General features: G+C 46.6%; 1 long non-coding RNA gene across 1 annotated transcript; it reads right to left on the bottom strand.

Annotated features, from left to right (window-relative positions):
• Window positions 1-2,926: 2,926 nt before the first annotated feature.
• Window positions 2,927-14,639, bottom strand: LOC142879564 (uncharacterized). The gene is made up of 3 exons (XR_012925323.1): window positions 14,557-14,639; window positions 14,285-14,378; window positions 2,927-4,186 (listed from the first exon to the last, which is right to left on the bottom strand). It is a non-coding gene; the product is annotated as an uncharacterized LOC142879564 (long non-coding RNA).
• Window positions 14,640-17,003: the final 2,364 nt, after the last annotated feature.

The following is a 17,003-nucleotide window of genomic DNA, read 5'->3' as shown; positions in this document are numbered from 1 at the left end:
TACGGCCAGTGTGTGGTCTGCCTGTCAGGGGCTGCCGTCGGGCTGTGGGGGGGGGCGGAGGGAAGGAGGAGGGGGGTGAGGGGGGGGACAGGAAACAAATTAGCTTTCTTGACCTTGGCCCAAGTTTTCTCTTCCACCCCTTCACCCGCCCTTCCATCCTCTCCTCTCTCCCCTCCCCCGCCCCGGCCACTTCAAGGGGTGACAACACGCCTCTGTTGTCCTCCGTACGAGGCGTGTTCGACATGAAAAGGCTCGCCGCGGGGCCTGACGTGGGAAATCAGAGCTTTATGAGTGGAGCTCGCGCACAGAGTGGAGCTCCCGACGCGGTAGAGATGATCGGCAGCGGAGGAAAACGCCAGGTTTATGACGCCGAGCGGTTATGAGTTAAAATCAGAACGGGTGAGAAAAAAAGCGAGGAACAACATCAACAAAAAATAAAAGGAGCTTTTGGGTATCATTTTTGTTGCTGTTGCTGAACGGGCAGAGCTGAGCCGAGCACAGGAAAGGGTTAATTTGAGGTGATAAATGAAGATTTCAGCGTGGGATTAAAGAGTGAAACAGGCATGTGAGGGAAGACTTCCTGACCACATGAAGCAGTCGCTCAAGCTTTTTCCAGCCTCAGTTTCAAGGTCAGGATTGCTCACTCTCTCTCTCTCTCTCTCTCTCTCTCTCTCTCTCTCTCTCTCTCTCCCTCTCATCCACACACACACACACACACACATTTCGGCACACAGCCGACCACACAAAATCAGCTTCTGCTAACATATTACGTTGAAAACGTAATCTGTTTCGACTTCCTCGAGAGCCACATATTGGCCTTATAGCAGCCAAAAAGAATTATAAATGTATATATGTATATATATATATATATATATATACATATATATATATATGATAACAATAACAATAAAAAAAAAGAGTCCTTTCAATGGCAGATATCAAATTGTGACACCAAGGGGGCAAATCTAATTCCCCCAGTTTGCGCTAAAGCACGTCCGACACACGCAGCAGTGTTCAGAAACAAAAACTGACCCGAGGTGTCCAGGGGAGCCGAGCGGCGCCACTATATTAACGCTCATGTGCTCCATTGATCGACGAGGGCCCGCCGCCCCCCCCGCCCCCAACCCATACGTATATTTCATAATGTGATACACTGCGCATCGACAGCGGCGGCAGTGGCGGCGCAGGCCTGCGCTCTCTCACAGCGTTTTTATTGATCCCGGGCTGAGGCAAACATGCCTCTGACGCACGGCGGCCCGTGACTCCTCGCGCACGAGGCAAAATTGTGCTCATTAGGCTCTAACGATGACGCGGATCGATGGCGAACATGACAAGATATCATCTGCAAAGTTAATAACCGTCGGCGGGGGGAAAGTGGCGAGCGGAGGGCGGGAGGGGAAAAAAAAAATAAAACCAACAACCAACAACAAAAGGCGCCCGTGCGCGGTTGATGGAGAGCGAGCGAACGCCTCAGACATGTTTATTGCTCACCGCGCGAAGCCCCGGCGGTATGATTCAACTGGTTGTTCCGGGAATCGCGACGGTTAAAGAAAAAAGATTACATACAGTAAAGTGACTCAGGAGGGAGGGAGGAAGCGAGCAGTGGCGGGCCAAGATGACTGCGGCTGAACAGGAGCTGAAAGCCACAGCAGTTTCCTTTGTATTAGAGGGGCACTCGTGAAAAAAAACAAACTGAAAAAAAAAAGCCGTCAGGAAGTTGAAGGATTACAAAAAGCCGAAACGGCTTTTAATGAAGGAATATGGCTGCTATTGGAAACTTTATCCATTGCATTTTTGTAAAGTTTGCCTTCCTGCACCTTGAGTTCAAGTGAGTGTTCAGTTTTTTTCAACAATTTTCCTGTGTTTCAGAGGCAGATTTTAGTGGGATCTTGCTATTCTTTCTCTTTTGCTCCCCCCCCCCCATCTTTTGTTTTGTTTTATTGCGAAGGCTCTACAAATATGCGACACAAAAAGCCCCATGTCTCAAAACTGTGGCAAGCGTGCGGGACGTCTTTATGAAACTGCACTTTCCAAATAAAGAATAAAGGATGTGCAAATAGCAAGAATGTAACACCAAATCTGTTTTCACTTTATAAACATTCAAAGTGCTTCACTGAAACTAAGGACAAATTTTTTTTGGAAAAAAAAAAAAAAAAAAAAACTTGAAGTGAGGCATAACAGTCTTGGGTAGGTTTTAAAAGAAGCTCAAAGAATCACTTACAGACGTGTTTAAACACTCTAACAATAATAATCACAAAGCATCAACCTACAGTCCTTCCTCGCAGGCCAACCTGTAGCTCTTGACGTGTAGCAGTGGGCAAACTATAGACCAACAGTGGCTGATGACACTGAGTATGTGCGCGCGCGTGTGCGTGTGTGTTCCCCTAAAGTGGGATCACATGGGCGACAGTCTAGAGTCCAGACGGCGGGAAGTGAAAGTGTCACTGCAGCCGCAACACAGGTCAAATCTCAAACACGGTTTTCCGCTGTACAGTGCAGTCGCTTCCTCTGTTTCTCTCTTCTTCTTTTTTTAACCCTCTGCGGTAGGCACTCGAAGTGACGGCAGGAGAGTGAGCCAACTCTCTGCGCGTGTGATGTAACAGGAAGGGCGAGGGATGGACCGCGGCGTACGAGAACGCAGGGACAGAGGGACTGGGGAGAAGCTGGCGGTTGAGGAACCTGGAATGTTACATAATCGCTATTAGTGAAGTTTTGCGGTATTAAATCAAAGGTTTCCAGGCCAACTGAGGCATATAATTACATTTTTTTTTTTTTTTTATTAATCTGTGTCTGTGTCTGTGTCTTTTTTATTCAAAAGTGTGTGTTAAAATGAAGACATCATGAGAGAGCCAGGACGCTTCTGTTGCTGAAGCAGAAAAGTCTCCTGCTGCAGTGCTCACTGCTCAAGCAGGAACACTTTTTTTTTTTTTTTCTGCACTACAATGAGCTGAACCTTGGAGGCGTTTTTGGCGGCTGGGGGTGGAAAAAAAAATTATCAACGCACAACAGGTTACTCCGGTTTGGTTTTATTTCGTCTTTGTGAAAGAAGCGAAAATGGGAGAATTTGACAAAGACGGCGGCGCAGACGTGGAAGTGCAGAAAAAGAAGCGAAAGAGGGGGATAGCTATTTACGTGCAGCGAAGAAAGACAAAACACACACGCAGGCGCTCGCACACACACACATACACACACACACACACACAAAGCCACGCAGTGAGATAGTTGCCCTAAATGAAATACCTGGAGATTGCATGGTGCTTTGCAGGGGTATTCAATTTTAATTAGGGTTTTGGAGACATCTTTTATCAGACTGTCACTAATCTCTCCCACCCACCTCCGTCTGAAACACTCACACGCAAACACACACACAGACACGCGTGCAAAAAAAAAGAAAGGGAGAAAAAACTCTTAGCAACTCATGAAAATGCTAATACACGGCCACGAGGCGCTGAAAAACACAAAAAATAGAGAAGCAAAAAAACAGATTTTATGGACTTGTGCATCAATTTGTCTGATACAATTATGAAAAAGCAACGCTGTCGTCCCATTTCCTATCAGAGGGGGGAAAAAAACAACAATACCTCCACTTTTTAATTGTGTTTCCTTTTTTTGGGGGGGGGACTAATAATTGATTTTGCTTAGGGAGACACACATGAGCCACTTCCAAAAATATACATATATGTGTGCGTTTTGTTTTCGTGCTTTTTTTTTTAGGAGTGAAATTGTAGTTTTGCCTTGAGTCCGGGAAAAAAACTATTTGAATGCTAACATGGCAAAGCAATGGCAGGATGCGGTGAAGCCAATCACAGGCCGCCGCAAGGACCACGTGGGAACATGACTTTTGGATTTCAAACTGAGTCAAAGACAGATTTCTCATCAAGGACACACAGTTTGAATCTATAAGGTATAATAGAAACAAGCTTCATTGACTAATGCAAATCATATTATAATGGTAATAAAATACAAACACAACTTCCTACAAGTACAAACACAACTAAACCCAATGTCAAGTACATAGCTTTAAAAAACAAACAAACAAACAAAACCAAAAAACAAATCCAATGTGGTGTGAGCAGTGTGGTGTGGTGAGCGGTGCAGCCTGTCTCCCTCTCTTCATTCCCGGCCCTCCTCCATTGTTAGTCACCTAGTTTATTGGCTGGAGCAGCCGCGGCGTACTGGACATCATCTGGAACCACAAACGACAGGATGCAATAAGCTGGAGAATAGCAGCAATCTGAGGAAAGTTCTCCATTCAACAGCGCTCCCTAACTCTCTGTCTTCTTATCCCGGGCAGGAAAATAAAAAAATCAATACGGGCTCACGGGGCTTGATAAAAGTGCTGGACAGGGAGAGAAGCGATGCTGGATATAGCAAATTAAAGCGATCAAAAATTTTCCAGTCGACTCAGCCCGCAGCCTGCGTAAACTAACAGCCCTGTCTCCGCAGCTGTCCGTCATCCGCCGTGCACATCTTCCTTCTCTCCTCCCTCCTGTCCTTCAACCCTCCTCTTCCCCCTCCGCATTTTCCGTACTGATGTTGGCGTGAAATGCAGACTGACTTTGTTTTTAATTCCGGGGGCAGCAGAAGCTGCAGTGCAGCCACATAGGAATTTTTCATCGATTGCTTGTACAAAATGGACGTCATCCAGAAATGATGTGCTGAAATGTGTTTTATTTTGAACACTTTGAAATAGGCATAGTTATACATTTTCCAAAATATATGCTTAGATGCAAAGGGACCAGCGGCTGTCGTAGCTTTTTACTCCCAAAAGAATGTGAGGGTGGAATGTTGTTGTTTTTTTGGTTCATCTGAATGAAAATAAATGAAGCAACATCAACTGATCACTTGAAACATTGTTAGTATTCATCACTTCGATCACTTAATTGTCACTTTTTAGATGCAAAATATGGTTTTATCAGCCAAACAAAGTTAAAACCCTAAAAAAAAAAGGTCCATGAGAGATTAATACTTGCAATCAGTTGTGTCCTCTTTCCTCCAAGCCAAGTATCGTGATAAAATATCTCTACAAACTTCGGCCTGGATTGTAAACACTGACAACATTTGGTCGTCATGGTCTCGACTCTCGGTTCTAACAAAATGCTCAGCTCACCCTCATCTGTCTCATAACATTTTATGCATCAAGCTCCTGCTGTGAGTGTCATTTTCAACAAACGGGCTTCAACTGACTGATGTAGACTCAGAACCACATCTGGAGGAGAAGCTTCAGCTCCGACCGAGAGAACGGTGCGGCTCTGCCAGATCTCAACCGGGGACACGCCTTCACAAAGAGTGAAGATTATCACTCTTCCGAAGACCAGTCAATCAAGTCGCTAGGTCGCTGTTGACAATTTAATTCGCCTCAGTAACTGAACCAGGTCACCAGGTCAAAGTTGGAACCACCGCTCCAATTGTGAGTGAAATGAAATAACGATAGCAGGACGGACCCACAGCTTCTCGACCGGCTAACGCACGCAGGCCTTCGACAGCCAGCTCCAAATCTGCCGATCGCACAAGTGGAAGTAATTGTGACTACCACTCAGGACGCACTTGCAAGCATTTAGAGCCTCACAAGTTTGTTTTTATTTGGCACACCGCAGAGAGTTGGAAATTATTTGCGAGGAAAGCGGAATGCTCGGCGTTCCGTAGCTAGCAGGGAAAGACTGACTCTGCAGTCTGGGAGCCCTCAGAAATGCACAACACAATACTTTCTATAAATGGGGAAATGAAAAGTTTGCAGCTGCGACAACTATAAAAAAAAACACTTTTTTTTTTTTTTAATTTTGACTTAAGTCGAGGTGGCACGCATGTCTGTAAGAGCTGCTTTTAGCCTCGCAGACGTTTTTCCTTTTTTTCTGTCTGGTCGGCTCTTAGCTGTTTAAAACTAAAATTCAGCAGTGGCAAAACTTTCAATCAGTAGTAATTCGCCTTCATTGTTGCCTTCATCTTACTGTGATGCCCCTGATTGCCAAAGTGCAGGCATTACATCCTGCCTGTTACACCTGCTCGCATTGTTCCCAGCGTCACAGTGCCTGCAGGTAAAGGGTGTTTTGGATGTGGCTTCATTTGTTTGGCACAAGTGCGCTAAAAAGAAATCATTCCCAACGCAAACTAATTGTGTTCATTTCTCGTAATTGCTTAATGCCGTGGTATTTACAGCCAGCGACACGCATGGAAATGCCCCAGCGCTCAGCTGGATGTTCAGCTGATGGCTCCGTAATAACCCCAACATTGTGAGACTGAACATAAAATCAGTCGCTCTTATGACATAATCATCAGCGTATCGGGGTGCAGCGCCGCTTGCCGCCGACTGGTTGTTTTTACTTGCTGCTAGTTTTGAAATATTTCCATCAAATGTAATCAACGTGAAGTCTTTCAGACCAGTGGCCGGTAGTGCGTTGTGTGCGCAATAAGACTGTCGGACGCTTTAAAAGACTTTAAAAAAGGTTGGAGTCTTGGACATCGAACTAATTAATTCAACACACAAAATATTACAGCAATACATATTTCTGTAATATTGTATGCAGCATAAAGGAATAAACATTGATTTATTAAACATCTGTGTGGTCCTGCTCCTAGCATTTCAAACTCTTTGCAGTTCACCGCTGTTCACTGGCATCAGATCAAGTGTTTTCCAGGTTTCGAGCTATTTTGCATTCAGGACCGTGGCTGTTTTCAAGTATGAGAAACTTCTAAGCAGGTAAAAACTAGCGATGGGGAAACTTGATTCATTTTTACCAGAGTTGGTTTAACTCACTCACAGAGATCAGGTTTTGAGTCATTTGAGTCATGGAGCCCCCCCGCCCGCCCCCCCAGACTGTACGAGAAAACCATTCACACACACACACGCTCTTCCCACTCACGGCACAACTTAGAGATGCATTCATTTTTTGAGTGGTCCAGGGCTACTGTGAGCAACTGAGTGATTTGTTCGTTCACCCAGAAAAAGTGTGTGTGTGTGTGGGGGGGGGGGGGGCACAGCCCATAACCTGTTGCTTTCCCGACAGCGATTAACATGATATTTTTATAAGGATGCAGTTAGAATAGGAGTCGCACAGCGTGGCGTGGACACGTGGTCTGGCCTGGTCTCTGCATTCAACCAGTTGGCGGTGACAGGGGTGAGTCAAAAAGCAAGTTAATAGAGAAGAGGAAACGTGACTCAGGAGTCAGTAAAATGACTCAAGTGTTTGGTCGGGACTCACACATCACTTGTGAAAAAAAAAATGCAGATATCAGAGAGAGATGATTGCTACGAGCAGATTTAAGCACGCAGAAAAAAAGAACGCTGGACAGGCAGATGATTGTAAATTGGCAGATGAGCAACAACAGCAGAAAGCTGGACTGCCTCTTTGAACTGTCAACTAATTGCACGCGTATAGTCTGCGCACGTGAAAACCACCTTAAAAGGGGCTCATATTAAACCCATGGACACACACGCACACACACACACACCATTTTTCCAAATCCTATGAAAGTCCATAAATACTCTCAAGATTCTAATTAGCGCGGCTTCAAGTAAACCCATGAATAATGGGGACATTTTGGTGGCAGAGAAAATTAGTGGCTTTACTTATACATAGACGTACTGCTTTACATTGTGCCCCTTAAAATTAAAACCATCAATCCAGCTGCTCTTCACACGGCTGTCTTGCTGCTTTCTTTTCTTCCTCACCCCTGAAACAGAAAACTAAATTATGCTACCTCTTTTTTGCTCCCCCAATAGCACTGCAACGCTAACGCTACGGGCCCCTTGTTATCTCCCCTCCCCCACCCGTATCCACCAAGCAATAACGGTAATTTTCCGCGAGAGCCCGCCGTGAAAATCGCGTTATTGCATTGACCCTGATCTCTCAAAATAAACGCCGTGATTTCACTGATAGGCCGTCACAGTCGGCTCAGTTCGCGCGCCGGCCGCCAGAAATCATCTCATGTGTCTCGCGCACTGCGAAACATGCCTTCACCTTTATCCGGCCTTGCATAGTGTAATTCAATTACAGTAAAGCGGGCAACAGCTGACTCACTCTGCGCGCGCGCACACACACACACACACACACACACACACACACACACACCCCATGCCAGCCCTGCATAGGGCCCCTTGGCACCTCGTCCGCCCAGCAGTAAGAAGGGATTAATCGGGATTGGCCAATCCAGTCCAGTCTCACGGTGCACAAGCTTTACCACAGAGCTAAGCTGATGTGCCAGCTAAACGCCACTAACTGCCATTTGATGGACTGAGATGGAACATTTTCTTGACTGTTGCGAAAACATTTTTCACAACCGGCAAGAGTCGAGAGGCGAAGACGCAGATGTGTTGAAAGGTCTGGAAAATAAATTTGCGAAGGGCTTGACGGGTCACTGGTATGAACTCACTGAAACAGAATGTGTCAAGACTATTTGGAATAAAAAAATAAAATAGTAGTTCGTCATGTTAATACGTCAGTGATGCAGTTTATCCCAGCAAAGGTCAAGGGCGAACCAGTCAATGTCAACACTGCCTGAACTGGCCCTCTCCTACCATGTCTGTGTGCGCGCGTGCGTGTGTGTGTGTGTGTGCCAAAGTGACATCGGAAGCGAGCGTGCGTGTCGGGGGGCGGGGCACTGGAGCCGGCATGTGGTGCGGCGCTGCATCCTGTTGACCCGGGTGGGACCCCAGACAGCCTTGGGACACTTAAATCCAGCCCCCACGCCAGGCGACACGCACATGTCCTGCTGGCTCGCATCACAGTTTGACTTTTCAGGAACCGGAGACCTACTGCGGCCTTCGAGCCTGAAGGCCTCCGCAAATCCACTCTGTTTACCTTCCGACACGACGCATGGCGCAACACGATACTAATGAGGAAAACACCAGAGATGTTTTTTTTTGTTCCCCCCCCCCCAGAGATTGCAACACGACTGCTTGATCCGTCTTTGACTCGCTTTTTTTCCCCCTCTTATTTCGCCCGAGTATTCGGATCAAGATTTCAACTAAACCAAAAAGGGACAAGTTTTGTCCGCTTGTTTACTTGAGTAGGGCAGCCGCCGAATAACACAGGTCCCCAGATTACAAATCAAACGCACAGGTTTAAAGACGGATTACCAGGAGATCCTGTCTGTGTATGTGTCTTATTAATCTCGTGCTGGCCATGCGCACCCCGGTAGGTCCAGCTCCCGCCTGCCGCTTGCTTCTATATTTATCTATTTTAATCTCTTTACATAGCAGAAAGGATACTGATCACAAATGCCACAAGAGTCAATCCAATTGAAAAACAGTTGGCCGCCACTTAAAACCTTAGGAAAAGATTAGAGAGGGACCTTCACGGGCATATTCCAGGTGCGACCGCTCCAATATGCGTCACTCTGGAACTCGCTCGTCCGCGTGTCGCGCATTCATTTTTGGGCTCTTTCGGCGTTGGAGATTAGGATTACCGCCCTCGCACACAAGCGCGTATGGCATCACGTAAACCCGACACATTCCGGCAGACGGATCGCGAGACGTATCCCAAAAGGCTCTTTAGGATCAATACGGGACTCCTTTTGGGCTGCGCTCCTTACTTGTCATGCAACATGTGACGTTGGCCCGTGTGATCTGCTACATGCGAGGCACCCGCGAAGCTCTGCTCATCCCTTCAAAGCATGATCGATGAGCACGTTGCCATGCAAACGCACACGTTCATACACCTCCCTGTGCGCCGTGCGTGTGTGGGTGCGAACCTACACACACACACACACACACACACTAAGCTTGATTTTGAAGGGTCCTTAATCACAACTAAGCAATTGACTGATCAATGACAGATATGAGGCACAGCGCCGGAATGCTAACAGGGCCGCATTCACTTTTTATCAGCTGCTTTTCTTTGGTGCTTTTTTTTTTTTCTCGTCTCCTGCGAGCGGCAGATTATATTTCTCCCGGTGTTAACAGGCACAAAGGCCCACTGAGGTATTAATTAAAATCTAAATACTAAATATTGATTGATACGTTATCAGGGCGTAGCAGTTGGTCCGCAGGCTATTGATCCGGCCTGTGATTTATTATCATATTTAAGAAAAAAAAAATCATTTTGCGTGATTATACGGGGTAATGGATTTTTAGCCGGGGGTGTAATTCTTTTCTATGGTGTTTTGTTGTGCGGGAAGGCGGCGCAGATTTCTCAATTGCATTCGGAGATCACTGATATCCTTGGCGCCTCCCCCTCCCCCTCCCACCACCGACTGCCGCTACCGCCGTCAGCCCCGCTCGGGCCCGAGCCGAGGGGCCGAAGCTTACGTAAGGCAACGATCTCCGCTCTTGTCATTGGGAATAATGGCTGCCGGGATTACCTCTTTAATCACAACAAAGATTAACAGATGGTATGAGAACAGTTATTAGCAAACAACTTGCACTCATCAAATCAATAAGATGATTTGTAATCAGGCTGTCGGCCGAGGGATGGGAAAGAGGGAGCCGCGGCCGGCTCCCGGTGAAAGATCCCGGCAATCAGGGCCACTGTGTAGCAATTACCTCTCCACAAAATAGGTGCTCTTCCTCCGTCGGCTGGCGGTCCTCCAAAGCACACGGCCGACTGATAGCAACACAGTTTAACGCGGCGAAGCACAACAAAAAAAAAAAAGAAACGCTGCGTGGGTAAACCTTCTATTTGATCGCTCGTCGCGGGTTGGGCCGCGGTTTTTATTTTTTTTTACTTTTCTTGCCTTTTAATTTGGTGCATCTCACAGCGTACTCCAGGGAGGAAATCTAAATGTTTACACATGCTGTCCGTCGCTACTAGACGCCGGCGTGGCTTATTAGCGAGTCGCCATGAATAAGTCAGCGCAGGGGTCAAAGCAGGAAGAGTGGAGGAGGCGAGCAGGGAGGCTTCACTGGGCTGATGTTTTACCATGGAGACGGAGCAGCAGCCGGCGGAAGGACTGTGGACGAACACTGTGAGCTCCTTCACAGAGAGACTTTCTTCTAAAAGTAAATTATAATAAATGAATGCAGGCAGTGACAAACTCCAAAACATCTGTTTCAGGATTATTCTTCAGAACTGTTATTATCCTCTTTTTTTCAAATTAAAATCATTGAGAAATCTCATTGATTTCTGTTACTAATTCGTAGTGGCCACGTTGTAACAAGCAACCATTCTAATGGTGTTATCGGATAAATGTAAATGTGCATTTCCATGTCTATTATTTCACATGCTGGTGATTGGATTTAATTTTTTTCATTTTATTTTTTCTTCCAGACGCTGCTCGCTGAGCCCAGGCAAAAACTTCCCCATTTTAAATTTATTTTAAAAAATCTAAACGAGGAAGTGAAGTGAAGGGCTCTTATGAAAAGGAAGGACACCCTAAGTTGAACAAAGTTAAGTTATTTATTAAATTAAACTTGACGCACATATGCCTTGTTGTGTGTCTATTCACTGATAGTGCAGAAATATGCTTCAGAAAGGCCTGAATAGTTGCAATACAGTCACATCACACTGATGCTCTAGAAGAAACACACACACACACACATTTGCGCGCGCGCGCGCACACACACACACACACACACACACACACACACACACACACACTTTCCAGCCAACTAGGGGAAGAGGAATCTTTTTTTTTTCCTAAATACAGAATAAACAATCATAATAATGACATAATAATGCTACTTGGCTGCTTTCTCTCGCTCGTGATGGTCAGATCAACACTCGCACGGCATTTTACCTAAAGCTGTTTCATTTCTATCAGCTTCCTGTCCCCCTGTCTTTTGGAAGCGCACGTCAACACGCACCTCCACAGGCGTTCGCCAGGCGGGGGTCAAAGCAAGCGGTGGCGCAACAAAGGCATCGCGGAGTAACCGATGCTGTTTAAAAATTCAAAGGCCTCGATTGAACAGTGTGACACACATATCAATGGGCCACAGAATCCCCGCGGCAGCCCCACCGCTCCGGCTGCAGGCTGCTTTCAGACTCCCGACGCCGACACAGCAGCGGACGGCCCGGCGGCTCGCAGCCACGTCCACGGCGGAGGGGAATCTGAAAACGTTTCACAGCAGGACGCGCACGCTCGCATCTCCCACCACCACCAGCAGCACCGCACACAGAGACCTACGGTCCCGACACCTCTCTCTCTCTCTCTCTCTCTCTCTCTCTCTCTCTCTCTCTCTCTCTCTCTCTCTCTCTCTCTCTCTCGCCTCTCCGCACACACACACACACACACACACACACACACAAGCACACGTGCACGCAATCACTTGTCGACTGGCTAATATCTCCCCCAAGGTCAACCCTGACAAGGAATTCCAATGAGATTAAGTGTCATCAGTGCAGACTTTGGCCCCTTTCTGCTCATTGTTCTTGGAAAACGGCATTAGTGCCACAGATGACCAACCGAGGCAGTGAAACCTTCTTCCATTCCATGTGAGCCACCTCATTCGGGGTCAGTGTAAAAATAAAGCAGTTTCAGCTTGGGCCGAAATGGTCTGCGAATTGAATTTAGACTCGCTAAATTAGTGTTTGTGTAATTTTTTTTTCCACCTTCCTTCATAAGCAGAAAAATAATATGCTGTGTTCTGACTCAGTCTTTCTTCATCTACTAGCCTTGTGACATTTTTGTCATTTCTAAAGCAGCTCCTGGCTGCTTGCTAACGCCACGCCGGCAAAAATTTCAACGCACTCGAAATGCCACGTTTCCCAGTAAAAACTCCACATACCCCCCCCCCCCTCAGTATGAGCGAGTCGTCGCCCTGGCATGGAGTCAGCGGGTGTTTGTGGAGTCTCCCAGCCAAAGCGTCGCCTTGCCAAAGTGTCAGCCAGCATTTGCTGTGCTGCCTTTCACACTGGATCTGACACGTAGTCCACTGGTGGCAGCAATGAGCATTTTCTTTTTTTTTTTGTCATCTCCTCTCAAGTGCCGAGCGACCCGATGTCCAATTACACCCCGGCCACTAATTTAATTACAGTAGCAGAAGAAATAGCTTGATTCAATTCATTTCAATTAGGCCTGATTGGAGCAGTCAGATCAGATATTACCCATCTCGGGTGCGGGCCGCCTGTCACTGTTGTCTCATTTGAAGACCGATGAGGTGTTCATGATATGATGAGTGAGAGTGAAAGCTCGAACAGAGAGTGACGCTGTGAAAAACGACTTTAAGAAGAGCACAGAACACAGGAATTCTTTAGTAAAAAAAAAAAAAAAAGGAACTTAAAAGCACTCAAGAGCAAGAGCCATTAATCACGCGTGATGTCCGCAATTATCGAGTCGACTGAGTGTGTGCGTGTTTTGTTTCTTTTCTTTCACGTTATTTGCTGAACAGAGCACAACACATCAGACCACCAGTCATACAACTGTTCTGACAACCAGCTCTTGTTCCATGAAGCCAGACACACAGAGTGGCTGTCAAAAGTCAACGCTTCATTTAAACATCTCTTGTTAGATCAGAGAACCAGAGCCAACCACTAATCAGTGTCAGTGAAATAGTCCTGATATTATAATAATAGACGGCAGCAGACAGACACTTGTTCAAAATACAGCATGTAATTCAAATGTGCCGACAGTCTTTGCGGAAAGCAAACTGGGGATACGACAAAAAGAACCAGGAACTCTAGTCTACAATCACAATACATTTAAACAACAATATACATGGTGTAGGTTCTCTATTTTCAAAGGCACTGACAGATAAAGAGAAAATAATTCACACATACGTACATTAAGAATATAGGCAATTTAACAGATAATAGAAAGTGAACTGTGAAATTCAACATATACACCACAATTGAGGTGTTAAAGTCACGAAAAGTGCAGCGACGTGTAATAATCCAAACATATCATCCCAGACCACAAACAACACAAATATAACCCAAATGATTTTGTTGCAAACTGTCAGAAATGCCCATTTCTACCTCAGCGCCCCCCGCCCCCCCCGGAGTCTTAATGTGACCATTCGACGGCAAACGACGCTCACCTCTCCTCTGATTGGTGGAGGTAAACGCCCCCCGCACTGTGCCATAGGCTGCTACAGTAGCCCTGCTGCGCGCGAGCATATGTGTGTACGCTTTGGCACCAGTTGCGGCGGCGCAAAGACACGTGATTGGACGCGGAGAGCAGCGCGAGCGTTTGCAAACGACGACCCGGAGCACTCGAATGCATCACGACGATAGTAAAAAAAAATATATATATATATATATGTATATATATATATATATATATGTATATATATATATATATAGAGAGAGAGAGAGAGAGAACTGCGTTTTACCCGGTACGAGACGAGTTAAACTTCTCACCTCGGCGACGGAGGTGAGAAGATGCGAAAGTGTGGCTGAGCGTCATTTACCTCTTGGCGACTCCCCCCTTTACTTGCGGTGCCGGCCTCTCCTCCACAGAGTCCGCATGCAGGAAGGAGGGAAGGAGGGAAAGAGAAGGGCAGGCTGGAGAGAGAGAGAGAGAGAGAGAGAGAGAGAGAGAGAGAGAGGGAGAGAGTGGACTTGTCACACTAGTCATCCCCAGCCGGTGCACTTTATGATGCGGAGAGGGCCGCTGCAAGGAGCCGCTGAAGCCCCCTTCTGAATTCTTTTTTTTTTTTTCCTTTCCCCCCCTTTTCCTCACCTCGCTACGCACATCCGGGAAAAGGGAGGAAACTGGTAGAAAGAAAAAAAGAGGTTGTTTGGGTGATTACACGTTAGCTTCTCTTCTCCCACCCTTCCCTTCCCTCCCTCCCTTCTTCCTCCTCCTGCCCTCATCACAGTTTACCCCCCCCCCCCCCCCCCCCCCCCCCCCCACACACACACACACACACACACAGGCACAGGGACAGCAGCAGCTCTCTCTCTCTCTCTCTCTCTCTCTCTCTCTCTCTCTCTCTCTCTCTCTCTCTCTCGGTCAACAGCCGCTGTGGGGGCTCCAGTCACAAAAACACATCCTTTAAGGTTAGAAATATATGACCACCTTTAAGGCGCATCCGGCATCCGTCGGATCATAAAACAAACGCCTCTTTCTTCTTCTTCTTCTTCTTCTTCTTCTTCTTCTTCTTCTTCTTCTTCTTCTTCATTTAAACAGCGATTTATTTCAGACTCGACCTCGTCTCATTTTAATTCTTCCGATCCACGATTTTTATTCATTTTTTTTTTATCTCGCTGTTTTAATCGAAGCCCCGTATCGAATTGCGTTTGTTTGATATTTTTGACGCCTCCGATCACAGCGGATTAACTACTTTACAAAGCTTGTTCTGATCACAGTCTGTCTCATCTCGCCCTCCTCTTCCCTGCCCCCCACCCTCCACGCGCGCGCGCGTGTGTGTGTGTGTGGATTAAATGGCACCTCTTCTTAAATGGCACCTTTCCCCCTTCTCTCTCTCTCTCTCTCTCTCTCCTCTCCTTTCATCATCAGCAAAAAAAAAGTGAAGATTGGGCCTACACAGGGAGATTGTAAAGGCTCGCGCCTGGAGACGCGCACGTAGAGGTGTGTGTGTGTGGGGGGGATCTTCATTCCTCGCGCCTTTGTGATGATATTGATGATGATGATGGCCAAGTGGACAGTTTGATTTTTGTGTGGCGAGCTAGTTATAAAGAATCAATATTATATCAAGGGGGTAACTTTGGTGATAAAGGACTTGGGCCACTCTGGCTATTCATCATAAGTCTGTAGCAAGCAGATAGGTCAAAAGAAATTATATTGCTCTAAAGAGTGTGTCTCCTTATCTCTCGGCACCAGGGGGAGTGGAGGACACGCCGATCGATACAGTAGCCGCCGTATACTCCTTGCAATTATCAATAGCTGATTTTGTCTTCCTGGGGGCTGCATCTATTAATACCAGATAATAACAGGCTCTTGGACACGGATTCCGCGGCGGAGGGAGAAGGAGATGGAGAAGAAGGAGAGGAAGAGGAGGAGGAGAGGGAAAGTTTGCTCAGAGAACGACCTTGTTGTCACCAGATGTGTCTCGCCTATGAGGTGGACACACCGAATCACACTGTCAACAGGGGGAGGGAGGAAGGGAGAAGAGGGGGGAGGGGTAGACTGATCCCCCTTTCCGCTTCTGAACTGATAAAATAAAGCTCAGGAGCATCCTCACGTAAACATATCTCACAAATACATTTCTTCCGTGTTGGATTTTTTTTATTTTTTTTATTAAAAAAATGACAATTAAAATTTTTGATGATAGAGATGTGATTGTTCACGGAGTAAAACAATAAATAAATTAATTAAAAAATCGCGCTCACCTCTTCTGGGCGCATGCTCCTGACCTCTTCAGATCACTGCATCTTATGGTTCTCAATCCCCTTTTTTTTTTTCAACGCATCAAACACCACCCGACAAAATGCTGCTTTCGCGGGCAGACGTCGTTTTTTGTCGTTAAACGTGAGAGACATCTGCGTGTTGCTGCCAGTGATTTAATATCGTGTCTACCGTCTAATCACCTACGCAGGTGCCACCGTGGGGGAAAAGAGGGTCTGTGATGCAATGCAAAAACGTTCAAATCATAATCATAAAGCAGCACGCGATAAATGATATACGGTTTTCAAAATTTAGCGGCCCTAAAATGACTGATAACGTACACTGACTATGTGTGTGTGTGTGTGTGTGTGTGTGTGTGTGTTCACAGCGAACAAATAATGTGCATTTAAAAAGTGACATCCTTTGCTTGCCAACGTGTGTAACATGTCCAAGAAGGCTTAAAAACGGACAAATAAATGTGTAAAACCATTTTTCGAAGCGCAACAGCCAGATTAACACTTGGGTTTTTAATATCAACTCGACGGTGTGAGGGATCCACTCCGATCGGGGGGGAGGGGGAGGGGGGGGGTCAAACGTGGGAGCTCGGCGCTCCGAGGACGATCCACTAGTCAACAGCAACGTGGTGGTACATCCTAGCGGCGGCTCAAAGCAATGGGCTGAACCTCCGCTTGGGGGTTAACTCACACACACACACACACACACACACACACACACACACACACACACACACACACACACACACACACGCACAAGCGCGCATGCACTCACACACAAGCGCGCGCACACACACAGGCGCGCGCGCACCGGAGCCTTGTCCA

The sequence above is a fragment of the Nelusetta ayraudi genome, unplaced genomic scaffold, assembly GCF_046127955.1.
Source record: "Nelusetta ayraudi isolate G7.1 ecotype Tasmania unplaced genomic scaffold, CSIRO-AGI_Nayr_v1 ptg000136l, whole genome shotgun sequence".
Classification (NCBI taxonomy): domain Eukaryota; kingdom Metazoa; phylum Chordata; class Actinopteri; order Tetraodontiformes; family Monacanthidae; genus Nelusetta; species Nelusetta ayraudi.
This window is presented reverse-complemented; position numbering and strand designations above follow the sequence as displayed.